Source organism: Schistocerca americana, chromosome 3 (genome assembly GCF_021461395.2).
Source record: "Schistocerca americana isolate TAMUIC-IGC-003095 chromosome 3, iqSchAmer2.1, whole genome shotgun sequence".
NCBI lineage: Eukaryota > Metazoa > Arthropoda > Insecta > Orthoptera > Acrididae > Schistocerca > Schistocerca americana.
This window is the reverse complement of record NC_060121.1, coordinates 218,442,553-218,458,757: the sequence shown is the minus strand read 5'-3', so window position 1 is coordinate 218,458,757 and position 16,205 is coordinate 218,442,553.

Here is a 16,205-nt window from a genome sequence, read left to right as displayed (position 1 = left end):
GGCCATAGTGACCTGCTTGTTATCAAAGTAGTTTATGTCAGTGTATTCTTCCATCTGCGGCCCGTAATGTCATAGAACGATTCCCCATTCGTTTCTGCTCTGCTTACATACGAGGTGTGGCTAGAAAAAAACCGGACTAGTACTGGTGAAACAATAAAACGAATGCAATAAGGCTGAAAGTCGCGTGGCCTGTCACGTGACTCTCGCTCCGCCTACTGCTCGAGTTTCATCTGCCTCCTGCACTCAGTCTGCCCGTGGCGTCTGATTTAAGTAGTTGACGTTTTGTCTGTGCGTCGGAAAATGTTGAGTGTACAGAAAGAACAGCGTGTTAACATCAAATTTTGTTTCAAACTAGGAAAATCTGGAAGTGAAACGTTTGCAATGTTACAACAAGTGTACGGCGATGATTGTTTATCGCGAACACAAGTGTTTGAGTGGTTTAAACGATTTAAAGATGGCCGCGAAGACACCAGTGATGACACTCGCACTGGCAGACCATTGTCAGCAAAAACTGATGCAAACATTGAAAAAATCGGTAAACTTGTTCGACAAGATCGCCGTTTAACAATCAGAGCTGTGTCTGAGTTAACAGGAGTTGACAAGGAAAGTGTTAGGCAGATTCTTCATGAAAGTTTCAACATGAACAAAGTGTGTTCAAAAATGGTTCCAAAGTGTCTCACAATTGAACAGAAGGAACGTCTAAGAATGATTTGTTCTGACATCCTGGAAAACATTGAAAGTGATCCCACCTTCTTACAAAATGTTATTACTTGCGATGAACCGTGGTTTTTTACTTACGATCCCGAAACTAAACGCCTATCGATGCATTGGAAAACTCCTGGTTCTCCACGACAAAAAAAAGCACGAATGTCAAAATCGAAATTCAAGGCAATGATGATTGTTTTTTTGACATCAAAGGAATTGTGCACATTGATTGGGTACCAGAGGGACAAACAGTGAATCAGCATTACTACATTAGCGTCCTGGCTACCCTAGGTGAGCGAGTACGGAGAAAACGGAACGATTTGTGCAGAAAAAAGTCATGGATCCTTCACCAAGACAATGCCCCAGCTCACAGTGCGTTGTCAGTGAAGATGTTTTTGGCAAAACACAACATTCCCATCTTAGATCATCCACCCTACTCACCTGATTTGGCCCCCTGTGACTTTTTTCTTTTCCCTAAAGTCAAGTCAGCTTTGAAAGGAACTAGATTTGAGACTGTTGAAGCAGTAAAAGAAAACGCGACGGAAGTAATGTATGGACTTACCGAAAATGATATGCTGCATTGCTATGAACAGTGGAAAATTCGTATGGAGTGGTGTAGAGATCGAGGAGGAGAGTACATTGAAGGAGATAACATGAAATTGTAAATAATTGTAAATAAATGTTTTTCCAGCATCAGTCCGGTTTTTTTCTAGCCGCACCTCGTACACTTTCCCCACAGCGTCATATGTCCGCAACACAACCAGAAAGCGTTCACTCTCGCTGTGGGCACTGGTTAAAAATATTTTGCCTCATCGGAGTATTTCGGTAGAAGTAATATATTGTCTGAAATAGTGCCGTCTCCATGGACTGCGAGAATAATTTGTAGGACTTCACGCTGTTAGGTAGAGTGTTACTGGATACGTAAATTGTTGTAACTGTGACCGGAATGGTCGCGGGGTGGCAATGACGGAAAGCGCGGCGGGACCTGCGGAGAGGCCCGCTAACAACACATCGGGAGAGGACGGACACGACCAACGAAGGACAGAACGAATACAACAAGATCGAACAACAGAGTCACAACGAAACAAACACGTCCACTCGTACACAGAACAAGGAAGTAAGCTGTCTAACGCGAGGCGAGGTGTCAACAGACGTACGCGAGATTAGACAGGCGCTTAAGTACTCTATCGTGGACGCCGCTATTGGCCGCTGGAACCACGTGTTCCACTGTGGCGCCCCCATGACTTCTGGCGCGGATTCAAATTCCGCGGCGCGCGGTACCAGACAAAGGACGCGCAGGCAGTAAGAATGCCTACGTGATGAAAGTGTTGGCATTACTGCAGGGATATTTAGAACTGTAAAAACTGGTTGGATAAACAGTGTGTGATAATGAATCACTGAACAAAACATCTGAAATTAATGTAGCAGCGATTACATCATAATTACTCTGTTCCTCCCCGTAAGAACAGTTCCTTTGAAGAGGGCATGGCAGATTTATTTCCCAATTTTTCCCCAATCAAACTTTTGTTTTCTCTCCAGCGGTGTCATCGTTGTCACGATGTTATACCCTAATCTCCCTTCCTTCCTTGCTTCCAGACGATCAAATCATAGCTACTGTTTATTCGTAAGGTGCACGTCCAGAGGCTAAAATTTTGGCAACCGTTCGGCTCCATGCGCTAGATGAGACAATGTAAACCAGAGAATATTATTGCATTATCCGACAGTTTGACACAATTTGTGGAGTCACCGCCAGACACGACACTTGCCAGGTGGTAGCCTTTAAATCGGCCGCGGTCCGTTAGTCTACGTCGGACCCGCGTGTCGCCACTATCAGTGATTGCAGACCGAGCGCCGCCACACAGCAGGTCTAGAGACACTTCCTAGCACTCGCCCCAGTTGTACAGCCGACTTTGCTAGCGATGGTTCACTGACAAATTACGCTCTCATTTGCCGAGACGATAGTTAGCATAGCCTTCAGCTACGTCATTTGCTGCGACCTAGCAAGGCGCCATTATCAGTTGCTATTGAGATTGTAAAGAATGTACAGACAAGAGCTACGTTCAACATTAATGGATTAAAGTTAAGTATTCCACCAGCTACATCCTTTTTTTCTAGTCTAACTTCCTTGTCCTGTTCCAGACCTCACGTCAACCTGCGTGAGCTAAAACGCGTGCCTTTCGGCTTCCTCTATTCGTGGGTTGGTCTCCGGCCAATCCACAACACAATTTACGTAGTTTACCATATGTTATATAATACTACTACACTTTTACCAAAACGGTGCATTATTTAAACCAGTATTGCAAAGGAAAAAAACTTTATTGACTGTGGCAGTTGAAAAGTGCTATCTTTCCAGGTCGTACTGCCTTTCGACAGAATAAAAGTAGAATGAAGAGTGTTTCAGGTGTTTAGTAACAAATTGCTCCGAGCGACAATGAGATGCCGATAGCAGGAAACGGTACTGAAGCGAAAGATAAAGTGCACAAAATTAAATGTGCGTATCTGGACGGGACTCCTCTTCCGAAGAGCTCGCCAGACTTTTGCAAGTCTTTTTGTTTGACGTCATTTCGGCTACATACGGCTTTATGATAAGGGTATTGTGCTACAGATATCACATTCAACCAGTCCCGAGCACAGAAGATCCCCGTCCGGGCTGTGAATCGAACGTGGCTCCCCGTGATCGACAGTGTACAAAGCTATGCGCAGGACCACGAACTGTTGAGAAGCCGCGCGAAGGTCCATCAAAACAGCAACGAAGGTTACGTCTGCAACTTGGCATTAAACTCCGTGTCAAGACATTATGAAATAGGATGTGCACCTATACCGTTAAAAATTATCTACTGAACAAGTGTTATAGTTTCAATATCAATTTGTCATTTTTCAGTTCTGCCGACAATTTTGAAACGTATTCATCATCCGTTTTTCTTTTGTTCCGAAGGGGCCTCTTGATTCAACCAGATTGAGAAAGTTAACTCAGAAACAAAGCTCCAATACGCTTTAGGATATTGTCCACAGTAGGTGGAACAATCGTTGTATAATATTAAGAGTGGTGTTGATGCTCATATTTCGAGCCAGTTTTACTTCTCTCACATTGCACTTATTCTGTGCTATAACGATAATTTTCGTCATGTGTGTTTTTGTAAGCACACTGAGTAAGAAAACAGTAACATCCATGAGACACCACACCAACAGCGTGTAACCCCACCCCTAACCTTAATAATAAGTTCAGTTCGTCAAGGAAGACGGTTCATAAGTTTCCAACTGTGGCCGCTCATTGATGATTACATTCCGCAAACCTACTTAGACTGCGAGGATCTTGATTGCTGCGTTTCTCCCGCTAGTTCCAGACATTTCCTGGGGGCTGAAATCGGGTGATATTGTGGGACAGAGGAGGAGCGATAGAGTGTCACAGGATTCCTCAAACCAGGAAAATAAGAGGTGTGCCAGAAAAGTAATGACTCTGATTTTTATCTACCGCGGCTTTACACCGGTGTAGTCGTTGTTCCCCGTCTTGATAGCAGCGCCGAAAGGTAGAGTCCCAAAATGAGGTCTTTTTAAGTCATTTCTCAATTTCGGAAAAAGAAAATAGGCACAAGGACTCAGATCAGGCGTATAGGGAGACTATGGAACAACAGGAACGCCTTTTGAGGTCAAATATTCCCTGATAGGAGTGCCATGTGACACTGGGCGCTGCCATGATGCAGTATCCGCTTGTCTGCAATGTCCAGTTTCACTCTATTCAGCCTTTTCCTGAGCCCTTCGAGGACACCTTTGTAAAAACTCTTGGTTGAGAGTTTGTCCCGGAGGAACAGTCTCCCAAGAGCACGCACAATTTCGACATTTTTGAATTTGAAGGTCTTGCTGAGCGAAATTTATATTCAACCCCTTTGCCTTCCAAAAATGATTTCTGCCAGAGAGAAACTTGTAGTCTAGATAAGAAATGGTCCCCACAGGCCTGTTCGACTTTTCTAAGGCCACACTCGTGGATTCCCAAGCTTAACACAAAACTTGATGGCATAACGTACTCTCAATTTCCCTGCACCATTTTCGTAACTTACACCATAAACAAAACTTCAATGATAGCGCTGTCAGAAATGACTTGTCCGCAGCTCGTGGTCGTGCGGTAGCGTTCTCGCTTCCCGCGCCCGGGTTCCCGGGTTCGATTCCCGGCGGGGTCAGGGATTTTCACTGCCTCGTGATGACTGGGTGTTGAGTGATGTCCTTAGGTTAGTTAGGTTTAAGTAGTTCTAAGTTCTATGGGACTGATGACCATAGATGTTAAGTCCCATAGTGCTCAGAGCCATTTGAACCATTTTTTGAAAAATGACGTCATGGCTGTACGCGTCTGAAACTGTGACTGAGCTTCTAGAAAGGGCGAATAGACCGTTCCTCACAAGTAGATTAACATACCGTTGTCATATCGCTCACAATGATGTCATTCTTATTATTTTTCTGACACACCTCGTATGTTTGCAGCCCCGTGACCATGGCTGTTCTGATCTTGGGGCTCACAGCATAGTTTTCATGAAGATGTAGAAGAAATGTCACCACTTAGTCACTGACGCTCTTGAAGTATGCTTCCTGGTTCTTGACACGCTAGTCTGAAGCAGTAGGCTCGAGTTATGGTACGAAAATCACCCCAAAAACATCACAAAGTGACGTGCTTCATTGAATAGTCGTTGCACTAAACGGCTTTCTTCATTTGAGAAGAGGCAAAATCACGACTCGTCAGAACACACTACAGGCCTTCAGGCAGCTACAGTGCAGTTTCTGTGTTGTTTGGCCCTATGCGCAGTAGACTTCTGCGAATTACGAGACTCCAAATGTTGTGCGCAATTAACTTCGCAATGATAACTCGCAAACTATATGAGCTGCATCTGTATTCAGTGACAGAGATTTGAAATCGATTGTCATTGTTAGCGCCTGTATTCGCTGACAGTAGCAACACAATGAGGTGACAAAAGTCATGAGCTGTATCTGAATATTGCGTAGGACCACCTTCTGCCCGCCGTAATGCAGCCGCTAGACGAGGCATGGACTCAACAAGTCGTTGGAAGTAATCTGCAGAAATACTGAGCCATGCTGTGTCTATAGCTGCCCGTAATTTCGAAGGTGTTGGCGAGGCAGGATTTTCTGCACGAGCAGACCTACTGACCATGTCCCATAAATATTTGATGTAGCTTATGTCGGGAGATCTGGGTGTCCAAATCATTCGATCGAAATATCCAGAATGTTCTGCAAACTTATCGCAAACAATTGTGGCACGGTGACATGTCGCATTCCCATCCACAAAAATTTCATAATTGTTTCGCAACTTGAAGTGCATAAATGGCTGCAAATGGTCTCCAGGGAGCCGAACAACAGTTGGGCCAGAGGACACAGTCCATTCCATCTAAACACAGCCCACACCATTATGGAGGTAACGCCATCTCTTGTTGACAATTTAGGCCCATTGCTTTGTGGGATCTGCGCTTCACTTGAAACATACCATCAGCTCTTACCAACTGAAATCGGAACCCATCTGACTAGGCCACGGTTTTACAGTTGTCTAGGGTACAACCGATATGGCCACCAGCCCAGAAGAGGCGCAGCAGGTAATGTCTTATTGTTAGAAAAGGAACTCGCGTCGGTCGTCTTCTGTCATAGCCCACTAAAGCCAAATTTCGCCACACTGTCCTAACAGATTCGATCGTAGTATATTCCACTTCTGCGGTTATTTGACGCAGTGGTCCTTCTATTTTAGTACTAACAACTTCGCAAACGCCGCTGCTCAAGGTAATTAACTGAGGGCTGTCGGCTACTGCATTGTCTGTGGTGAGAGATAATGCCATAAATTTGGTATTCTCGGCACACTTTTGTCATTGGGGATTTCGGAATATTGTATTCCCTAACGATTTCCTAAATGGAATGCCCATACGAGTTCACAATGTGTTAACTCCCGTCGTGCCGCCCTAATGACGTCGCAAAGCTTTTCACATGAATTGTGCTGAGTACACATAACAGCTCCGCAATGCACTGTCCTTCTACACCTCGTGTACGAAATACTACCGCCGTCCGTATATGTGCTTATCGTCATCCCATGACTTTTGTAAACGCGAGATGTGAAATCGATTGTTACTGACAATGCGCTCCTTTCGTCTCCGGTTCCTGTCGATGAGGGACTCGCTACGACCACTGTTCTTAAGCCATGTTACACTACTGGCCATTGAAATTGCTACACCAAGAAGAAATGCAGATGATAAACGGATATTCATTGGACAGATATATTATACTACAACTGACATGTGATTACATTTTCACGCAATTTGGGTTCATAGATCCTGAGAAATCAGTACCCAGAACAACCACCTCTGGCCGTAATAACGGCTCTGATACGCCTGGGCACTGAGTCAAACAGAACTTGGATGGCGTGTTCAGGTACAGCTGCGCATGCAGCTTCAACACAATACCACAGTTCATCAAGAGTAGTGACTGGCGTATTGTGATGAGCCAGTTGCTCGGCCACCATTGACCAGACGTTTTCAATTGGTGAGAGGTCTGGAGAACGTGCTGACCAGAGCAGCAGTCGAACATTTTCTGTGTCCAGAAAGGCCCGTACAGGACCTGCAACATGCGGTCGTGCATTATCCTGCCGAAATGTAGGGTTTCGCAGGGATCGAATAAAGGGTAGAGCCACGGGTCGTTACAGATCTCAAACGTAACGTCCACTGTTCAAAGTGCCGTCAATGCGAACAAGAGGTGACGGAGACGCGTAACCAATGGCACCCCATACCATCATGCCGGATGATACTCCAGTATGGCGATGACAAATACACGCTTGCAACGTGCGTTCACCGCAAAGTCGCCAAATACGGATGCGACCATCATGATGCTGTAAACAGAACCTGTATTCATCCGAAAAAATGACGTTTTGCCATTCGTGTACCGAGGTTCGTCGTTGAGTACGCCATCGCAGGCGCTCCTGTTTGTGATGCAGCGTCAAGGGTAACCGCAGCCATGGTCTCCGAGCTGATACTCCATGCTGCAGCAAACGTCGTTGGAACTGTTCGTGCAGATGGTTGTTGTCTTGCAATCGTCCCCATCTGTTGGCTCAGGGATCGAGACGTGGCTGCACTAATTGTTACAAAAAAAAAAATGGCTCTGAGCACTATGGGACTCAACTGCTGATGTCATTAGTCCCCTAGAACTTAGAACTAGTTAAACCTAACTAACCTAAGGACATCACAAACATCCATGCCCGAGGCAGGATTCGAACCTGCGACCGTAGCAGTCGCGCGGTTCCGGACTGCGCGCCTAGAGCCGCTAGACCACCGCGGCCGGCTGTGTGTAGTTTCAACGGGGTGACAAATATTTTGTATCACTTGTGCAGTCTGTGACGGACGGTCCTTGTTGTTATGGTTCGACAGCGTGGCCAGGTATAGCGAGAAGTGTGCCGGGCAGGGCCTTGGTGTCGCCACGGCGGTCTCGGCTCCTCACTTTGCACGTCGGCGCGCGTTAATTGGCCGAGTAATTAGCGGCGGTGCGCAGGCGCAGCCGTGCTCCGCCCCCCCGCCGGGCCCAGTGTCTCTTCATTAGCCGGGGACCGCGGCGCGCCATTGGAGGGCCGCTGCATAATCGCCACCCGGCTACGCCCGCCAACCCGTCCGCTACAGCCGCGCCGCGCGCAGACGCCACACAACGCGACTGCTCTCTGCCTCAGCACCGCCAAGTAGGCCTGCGGTTCAACATTCGTGCACTATCATAAGCGTATGTTAATTTCATTTAGGTACCTTAGGGACTACTGCAGTGACTGGCAAGCTAGAATGTAATAGTTCACTACAGTAACAGAGAAAAAAGGATGCTCACAAGGCTCCGTTCTGTGGCCTATATTTCTAGCTACAGTGCTATAGTTCACTACAGGAAAAGAGAAAAATGAGGGTGCCCACAAGGCTCCATTTTCAGGCCAATATTTTTATATAAACATGGAGCAGTTGCTTGACCAGGCTACAGCAGGAGAAAGCTGTAATGGAGATGGTGGCTTTTGCGGACGACCTGTCAACATAGTAGATGGAAACTGTAGGTATGATAGGAAGAATTTAGAAAAGTAAATAACGCTGTGGATGCAAGATGCCCATATCCAAAACTATCGCTAGCGCCTCACAAGTCGAATTACTGTACTTGTTAAAATGAAAGTTTCACTTGTCGCAACAGCATTGACCAGAGATTCGAAGGTTCGTTACCTGGAAATTCATCTTGGCAAGTGCAGAAATTTTTACTTACGTCGCCGGCCGGAGTGGCCACGCAATTTTAGGCGCTACAGTCTGGAAACGCGCGACCGCTACGGTCGCAGGTTCGAATCCTGCCTCGGGCATGGATGTGTGTGATGTCCTTAGGCTAGTTAGGTGTAAGTAGTTCTAAGTTCTAGGGGACTGATCATCTCAGATGTTAAGTCCCATAGTGCTCAGAACCGTTTGAACCAACTATTTACTTACGTCCATATGTTTAAGCCTAACTTTTTTCCTTAAAGCATGTTACGGAGATGACCGCGTACCATTATCATCGTACCATAATACTCTTCTATACCTGAACGTTGTTCATGAAGAATGAGTGTTGATAACTTCCCGTATATGCTCATATACAGTGTGTAACGGGTATAAGTGCAAATACTTTCATATGTGGTACCTTAATATGTACACACAGCATTGTATTGGTTGTTCTTTCTCTACATCAAACAGTCTTCCTATAAACACATCACGTAAATTATTACCTGATGTTTTTTGTGTGGTCGTAACTGCACAACTATGTCTGCAGTATACCTGAATATACCTGAAGTGCTGTCCAGGGAAAGGAAGTATTAATGGCTTTCTCTTGGCACATGTTCTAGGAGATGCTAACTAACGTAAAAACATACTGCGCCTACTAGCTGTAATTACTAGTTTGCAAATGAAATGCATACTTATTTAGTGATGTTTGGTACACTCTCCTCAATCATTAATAAAAATATCTGCAGTAGTACGTTACACCCTATACATCGCTTGTTTAAATGACACAGCCGTTTCATGTGTTGCGCGCGGTGATAAATAACAAGTTGACGCTGAAGTTAAAATCTTCTGGGTTACTAGGCCGCGTCATATTTCTACTAAAATGATCGACGTTTCAACTCCTCTGCAGGGATCTTCCTCAGCATACTATGGTGTCCACTACGGCTAGAACAAATACCTTGACACTTCTTGGAACTTTTACCTCACAGAGTCTGTCCGTGATGTACTGCAGGTTACTTCTCTCCTCTGTCACAAGACTTGGATCGTCATTTCTGAAAGGATCTTGAGTTGTGTAAACAAACCCATGACTAAACGCACAATCGGTAGATGTTTGCTGTTTTCGTGACCGAAGTCAGATTACGTCCGACATTCTGGTTCCTAAACTCATATCGCACGAGTACTCCGCGTTCATAGTGGCTGCTCGAGATTGTAGATGAGACTTAATTTTCGATGTCAAAGAACTCCATCGGCAACCTGGAGACAGATCACATGCCAATACAGATTTAATAACTATTGTTTGAAGCTATGAGCGCTGTTTCTGTATTAAGTGAATCCGTAGGTAAAAGTAATTTTTGATGGTGTATCTTTTCGGACCACCCCAAAAACAAAAGAACTGTTACTAGAGAACTCTACTTGTGACGGGAAACGACCGTCCTGGTATAAACTCTGGAACGTTAATGACTCAGATACTATCTGATCGGCAAACCTTCGAATTTCCGTAACTAAAAGTTGTTTAATAATCTTCTAATATCAGTCGGAAGTATATACTGTAGTAGAAGAAATCATTTTAGCTCCGTGAACCCATGAGGTTATTGTCAGCATGTTGGTACACCGTTGAAGCCATGGTACTTTATTGGGGTTTGGCGGAAGTTTGATGCAAGGAGCGTGTGTTACAAGTGCCTGAGGATGCTGTCATAGGATTCCACAATCGACTGCCTTGAAAACTAAATTACGTAATAAAGAATACAACTGAAGTTATAACTGTTTCGTAGAGTAAAATCGCCGACGGTTAACAATCTTTTGTTGCAGTTGCGTGTGCGGCGGACCAGAGTAAGTTCAGTGAGAAGCCTTTATTAAAAGTTCAACTTACTAAGTCATACACGAGCATGTTAGTAGAAAAACCAGTCCCCGTGCCTTATTTCTAGCTGCTCCGCTGTGTTTAGCACACTAGACTCGTATTCCGGATGACAACAGTTCAAATCCGCATCTGACCATCCTGATTTGGGTTTTCCCTTAATCGCTTAAGACAAATGCCGGGATGGGTCCTTTGAAAGGGCACGGCCGAGTTCTTCCCTCATCCTTACCTGCTCTGAACTTGTTCTCCGCCTCTAATGACCTCGCTGTCGAAGGGGCGTTAAACATTAATTTCCGCCTCCTCCTGCTTGCTTCCAACTGTTCACATTTCATGCTTCTTTTTCATGCCGTAGTTGGTTGAGCTCTGAACCAGGGGACATGCCGGACCATCTCGCGCTGCGAGTAGCCTGCATCCCAGGCGCTACGCAGTGAACCTGCAGCACCCCGCGCGGGAGAGTAAACCAGAACTTCCCGTGGTGGAGAGTGACGGGGCAGCTCAACGGCACGTTACACACAGGTTTGTTAGTTTTCGCGGATGTAGTTTGACCCGTATACAAATCTTCATGCGGATTAAAAGTTGCTGAAAACGACAGAGTGATGCTACGCACTGGGCGGCAGGTGCTAGTCGTGCGAAGGCGCTGGGATGCATGATACAAGGACACGGCGTTTAAAGACGTACCAGACGAAAGAGTTCTCCAGATCTAGAGCTGCTAGGGCTACAGGATTCTTTTCACAGGACCCTCCTTCTTTTAGCACTGCGACAAATGGATCAACAAATGCAAAAGGTATCAACCTGAATTTTAGACTTTCCAAATATATATTCATAACCAATATTAGCTCAGAGGCGAAATCATCGTTTAATCACATTACCTCCTTTGGGGAACTATTGCAACGCCTCGGCGTCTAACCTCACTAGATTCTATGTAGCCTGTTACAATCCTGGCAGTCAAACACAATGGACAGTTAGCTACCCAAGCCGACATTTTATTCTACTAATGATATTCATCTTGAAACTTCCTGGCAGATTAAAACTGTGTGCCCGACCGAGACTCGAACTCGGGACCTTTGCCTTTCGCGGGCAAGTGCTCTACCAACTGAGCTCCCGAAGCTCGACTCACGCCCGGTGCTCACAGCTTTACTTCTGCCAGTACCTCGTCTCCTACCTTCCAAACTTTACAGAAGCTCTCCTGCGAACCTTGCAGAACTAGCACTCCTGAAAGAAAGGATATTGCGGAGACATGGCTTAGCCACAGCCTGGGGGATGTTTCCAGAATGAGATTTTCACTCTGCAGCGGAGTGTGCGCTGATATGAAACTTCCTGGCAGATTAAAACTGTGTGCCCGACCGAGACTCGAACTCGGGACCTTTGCCTTTCGCGGTTGGTAGAGCACTTTCACGCGAAAGGCAAAGGTCACGAGTTCGAGTCTCGGTCGGGCACACAGTTTTAATCTGCCAGGAAGTTTCATATCAGCGCACACTCCGCTGCAGAGTGAAAATCTCATTCTGGATATTCATCTTGCTTGCACTGTCACAACTTGTATGAGAGATCTGCAAAGTATTCAAACGTAAGAGTTACAATCAGTGCATCGTTCTTACATTTTTAAAATCTGACAGTGAGATCTGTGAAGGATAATGAGATACTCACAGTGCCCAGCAGAAACCCGACACAGTGCCGGTCTGAACATTATTACGTCAGGCTGGGACTTTAGTTAATAAACAGACTGAACTGAGATCATGGTGTTTTGTTCATTATTTGGTAGAATTGAAGTAAGATCCACGTATATATTTCTGCCGTGAACACGTCCGACTACAGATGTGTGATCTATTCTATACAAACAATACCTGGCAACTGAGATGGACAAAATTTTAGTTTGGATTACAGTGTCTACAGGATTTATGTGTTCTAAGTACGCAAGTTTCCGCATCCGTAGTCAAGTGGTCAGTGTGGATAACTGACATGCGGAGGACCCGGCTTCGATATCCGGTGCTGGCAGGAATTTTTCCCTTGGTGGGAGAATTGGTTGGGGATTACCCTCAGCCTTCTGAGGCCAACTGATGAGCTATTCGAGCTTTTAGTAGCGGTTCCAAGGTCGAGAAATCCAACGGTCGAGAAACACATCGACGATTAGCAGAGCGGTCTGCTGACCACACGACCCCCACACCGCATCCGATGACACCGATGCCGAAGAATGACACGGCGGCAAGCCGGGTACAATTGGCCCGTGTAATGACAGGACGCGGAACGTATGGACTTCGGAAAGTATTCTACACATTTCGTTCCACGCTAATATCATTGCACAACACGAATGGCACGTTGTCAAAAGATAGTACATTTTCTGTGTTCCGTGAAGACAGAGTTCTGCTGCGATATGGATAACACGTCCATCACAGCGTGCGAGTGAAATTGTCCGGCAGCTGCACAAGTGGTGGTGTATAAAGCAAATGCAGCATCATCGTATACAGCCGTAGTGAAATAGCGCTAACTATTTGACCAAAACCGCAAAGCCATGGGTGATACTGATTCGGTACTCAAGACTTGCACCATGCGATTTACTCCTTTTCAACGAACTGAACGAATACCTAGGGAGAAGGAGTTTTTCCAACAATGAGGACGTTCACACAGCGGTTCACGAACGTCTCCATGATCGGGTCTCTGTAGTTGAGTAATTAAATGATTGGTTGAGCGTTCCGACCACTGTTTACAGAGTCTTGGTAACTATACTGAAAAATAGTGTCATATATTTGAGTTAATTTGAAATGTAGCTCAGCAATGAATAAACGTTACTTGGCCTTCCATAACAATGTGTAAATTAGTTTTTAAAGTTCAGTTGCGTGTATATTTCTCTTTTATTACCGACACGTAAGGCGTGTGTAGTGTGACGTCGCTACAAATGACACACACTCTTGCAATCTACTCGCCGCCCAACATTCGCTCCCAAAAAGACTACCATATGTAGCAAAAGACTGCTAATCAATAAAAAATTACCAACTTCAAAGTTTCCTTTTTTAAGTTTTGATAGAAGTTTCGTTTTCAGATGAAAGATTCTTTTTCTTTTGTTTTTGCATGGTAAATCTTGGCAGGGATCTTCAAAGGAAGATTGGCCATGTCGTATAAAAGAAGGAACTAACTCTATATCTCTACTCCATTTAGTCGTATAGACGTAATAAAAGTTACAGAAACTAAAAATCGCTGATTTCAGGGAATAAGTAATCAAACATGGATGATTACGTGAGCTCAATGCCAAACACTGGCTTATGAAGACCAGTAAACAAGTCTGCTGCACTGTGGAAAGCTGTTAATTATTCTAATCAAGAAAAGCTCGTGGTAGCTCATAGTGACAAGAAAGAGTGCACGTTATTGAACGAAGATAGAAAGAACCGTGTGGCAGAAAGTGTCGTGATTTTGAAAAGAGACTCAAAAAATATCAGTTCGGAGTCTATTAATCTGAGTATGGCTCGTGTATCCATGCATTAATCACAGCGTTTGAGCTGGATGCTCATAGATTTGCTGTGTGAAGTGCCACGTGGCTGCATCGTGCGTCCGACTATGATATCTTTCCTGCAATGCTGCAATCTTGCAATATACGATGGTTTCCCAAATCGTGTTCCGAGGAACATTGGTGGTCCGCGCGAAGCGAGTAAGTAGTCTGCGAAAGATTATTGATAATATAGCTTTTTTGTTTTATTTATTTTGTCACATTGACGATACTATTGACTTTTTTGAAAAAGTGAATATGATTTCTTTGTTTCTAAGTGCGATTTAAAATTGAAGTAATACTGAATAAAGTAAGTTCCCACTTTTTTTAAAAAAAAGTATTAATCTTCAAAATAAACAACATGTTCTATAAAAGTGCCAAGATTCTCAAAGTGTCCCGTCAGAGAAGAAGTTGGAGGAACCCCTGCCCTATACCATTCTTTTTTCTTTGCCGACGGAAGTCCTGCGACGTCACGTCCCCAGTTCAAAGCATGTGTCAAACGCCGTGTGAACGACGAGCTTTGCAAAAATATCGATATGTGCCGCGACAGTCGATCATAGTAATCAGAGGGATGACAAAGACTTATTCAAGTGTGCAGCAGACTTGCGAACAACAGCCTTCCCCACGACGAGATAAATGAAGGTGAAAGCCGTCTGTTATAAATGTCTTTCATGTTATTTATCATAACAAGAGCTGCAAGACACTAACATGTCTCAATGACTGTCTGTTCACTGTTTTCGTCAGCTAGGAGACTCACACCTCTAGTTTTACAGAGAAGTACTTTGAAGGCAGAATCCTGCGTATCACAAGCGGGTAGATGGTTAGGATTTAGATTCGCATGGCTCATATGGACGCAAAGAACGTTACTTCCTTTTCCGACATTTTTTGCCGTTGTGATCTTCGCGTGGTCGGCAATTGCAGCAGCGAACTATTTAGTTCTGTGTGATTAATTCAGACGTTGGCCTCTTGCGTATTACGGACATGGGCATTTCTAAGCAGCACTATTTAGGATTTATAGTGAGAGCTCTCCTATCTAGCGTTGCGTTGGCGTAATTCCTCATTACATGTTTTTTAGCGTTGCAGATTTGTTCTGTGAACTACGTGAACAACGTGAATTCATTTCAAGTTTAATTTCTATCTTTTTGCACCTAAAAACATTTCTAAATTTTGTGGTATTGGGTACGGAGAAAGAATTTAAGTTGAAAGGTAACCATCCGAGCCACGAAAATATTTAACAAAACTAGTCCCTTATTCATCCTTGAGAATATTCGATACAACCAGCCCAAGTGAATCAACGAATAAGGGCTGCAGCATCTCGTAGCAAAATTTAGCATTTTATAAAAGGAAGAACACTTCAAATTTAATTTTACGATGCTGCAGTTCCTACACAAAGGAACGGATTCTCAGACAGGCCCCTTGGACAATCAAGGCACAACTAACACACAGAGAAGGTACATTGTAGAAGATGTAAAACACAAAATCTGAAGGCCAGCCAGAATCTGACACATATACCTAAACAGCTATATTCTAAGGATTCGTTTTAAGAAGTGAGCAACAAGACCTTAAATAATGAAACGTTTGTGTTTAGCTCCAGATAATAAAAAAATCTGTAAAACAAACTAATCAATAAGTAAAATTTAAGATTTGTGGTTTCAGCTGTAAGTAATGAGCTCTTTAAGAACATTTAAATAACACTGACCTACTGAAAGACATCAAATTCATGAATTTAAGTAGGGTAAACTTTACAGCAAACTCAATAACTCTATTTCTGCACCACAGCAGACAAATTATTTATAGCAAACAGCTTAAGTACTAATGATCGATCATGAAGTTGTGATAGTGCACAACATTTCACAAAGAGGTAAACAAGAAATCTGGGTTCCACAACTTACTGTTCGTGGTTAGACTAATTTTCAAAAACTCGGAGGTTAAG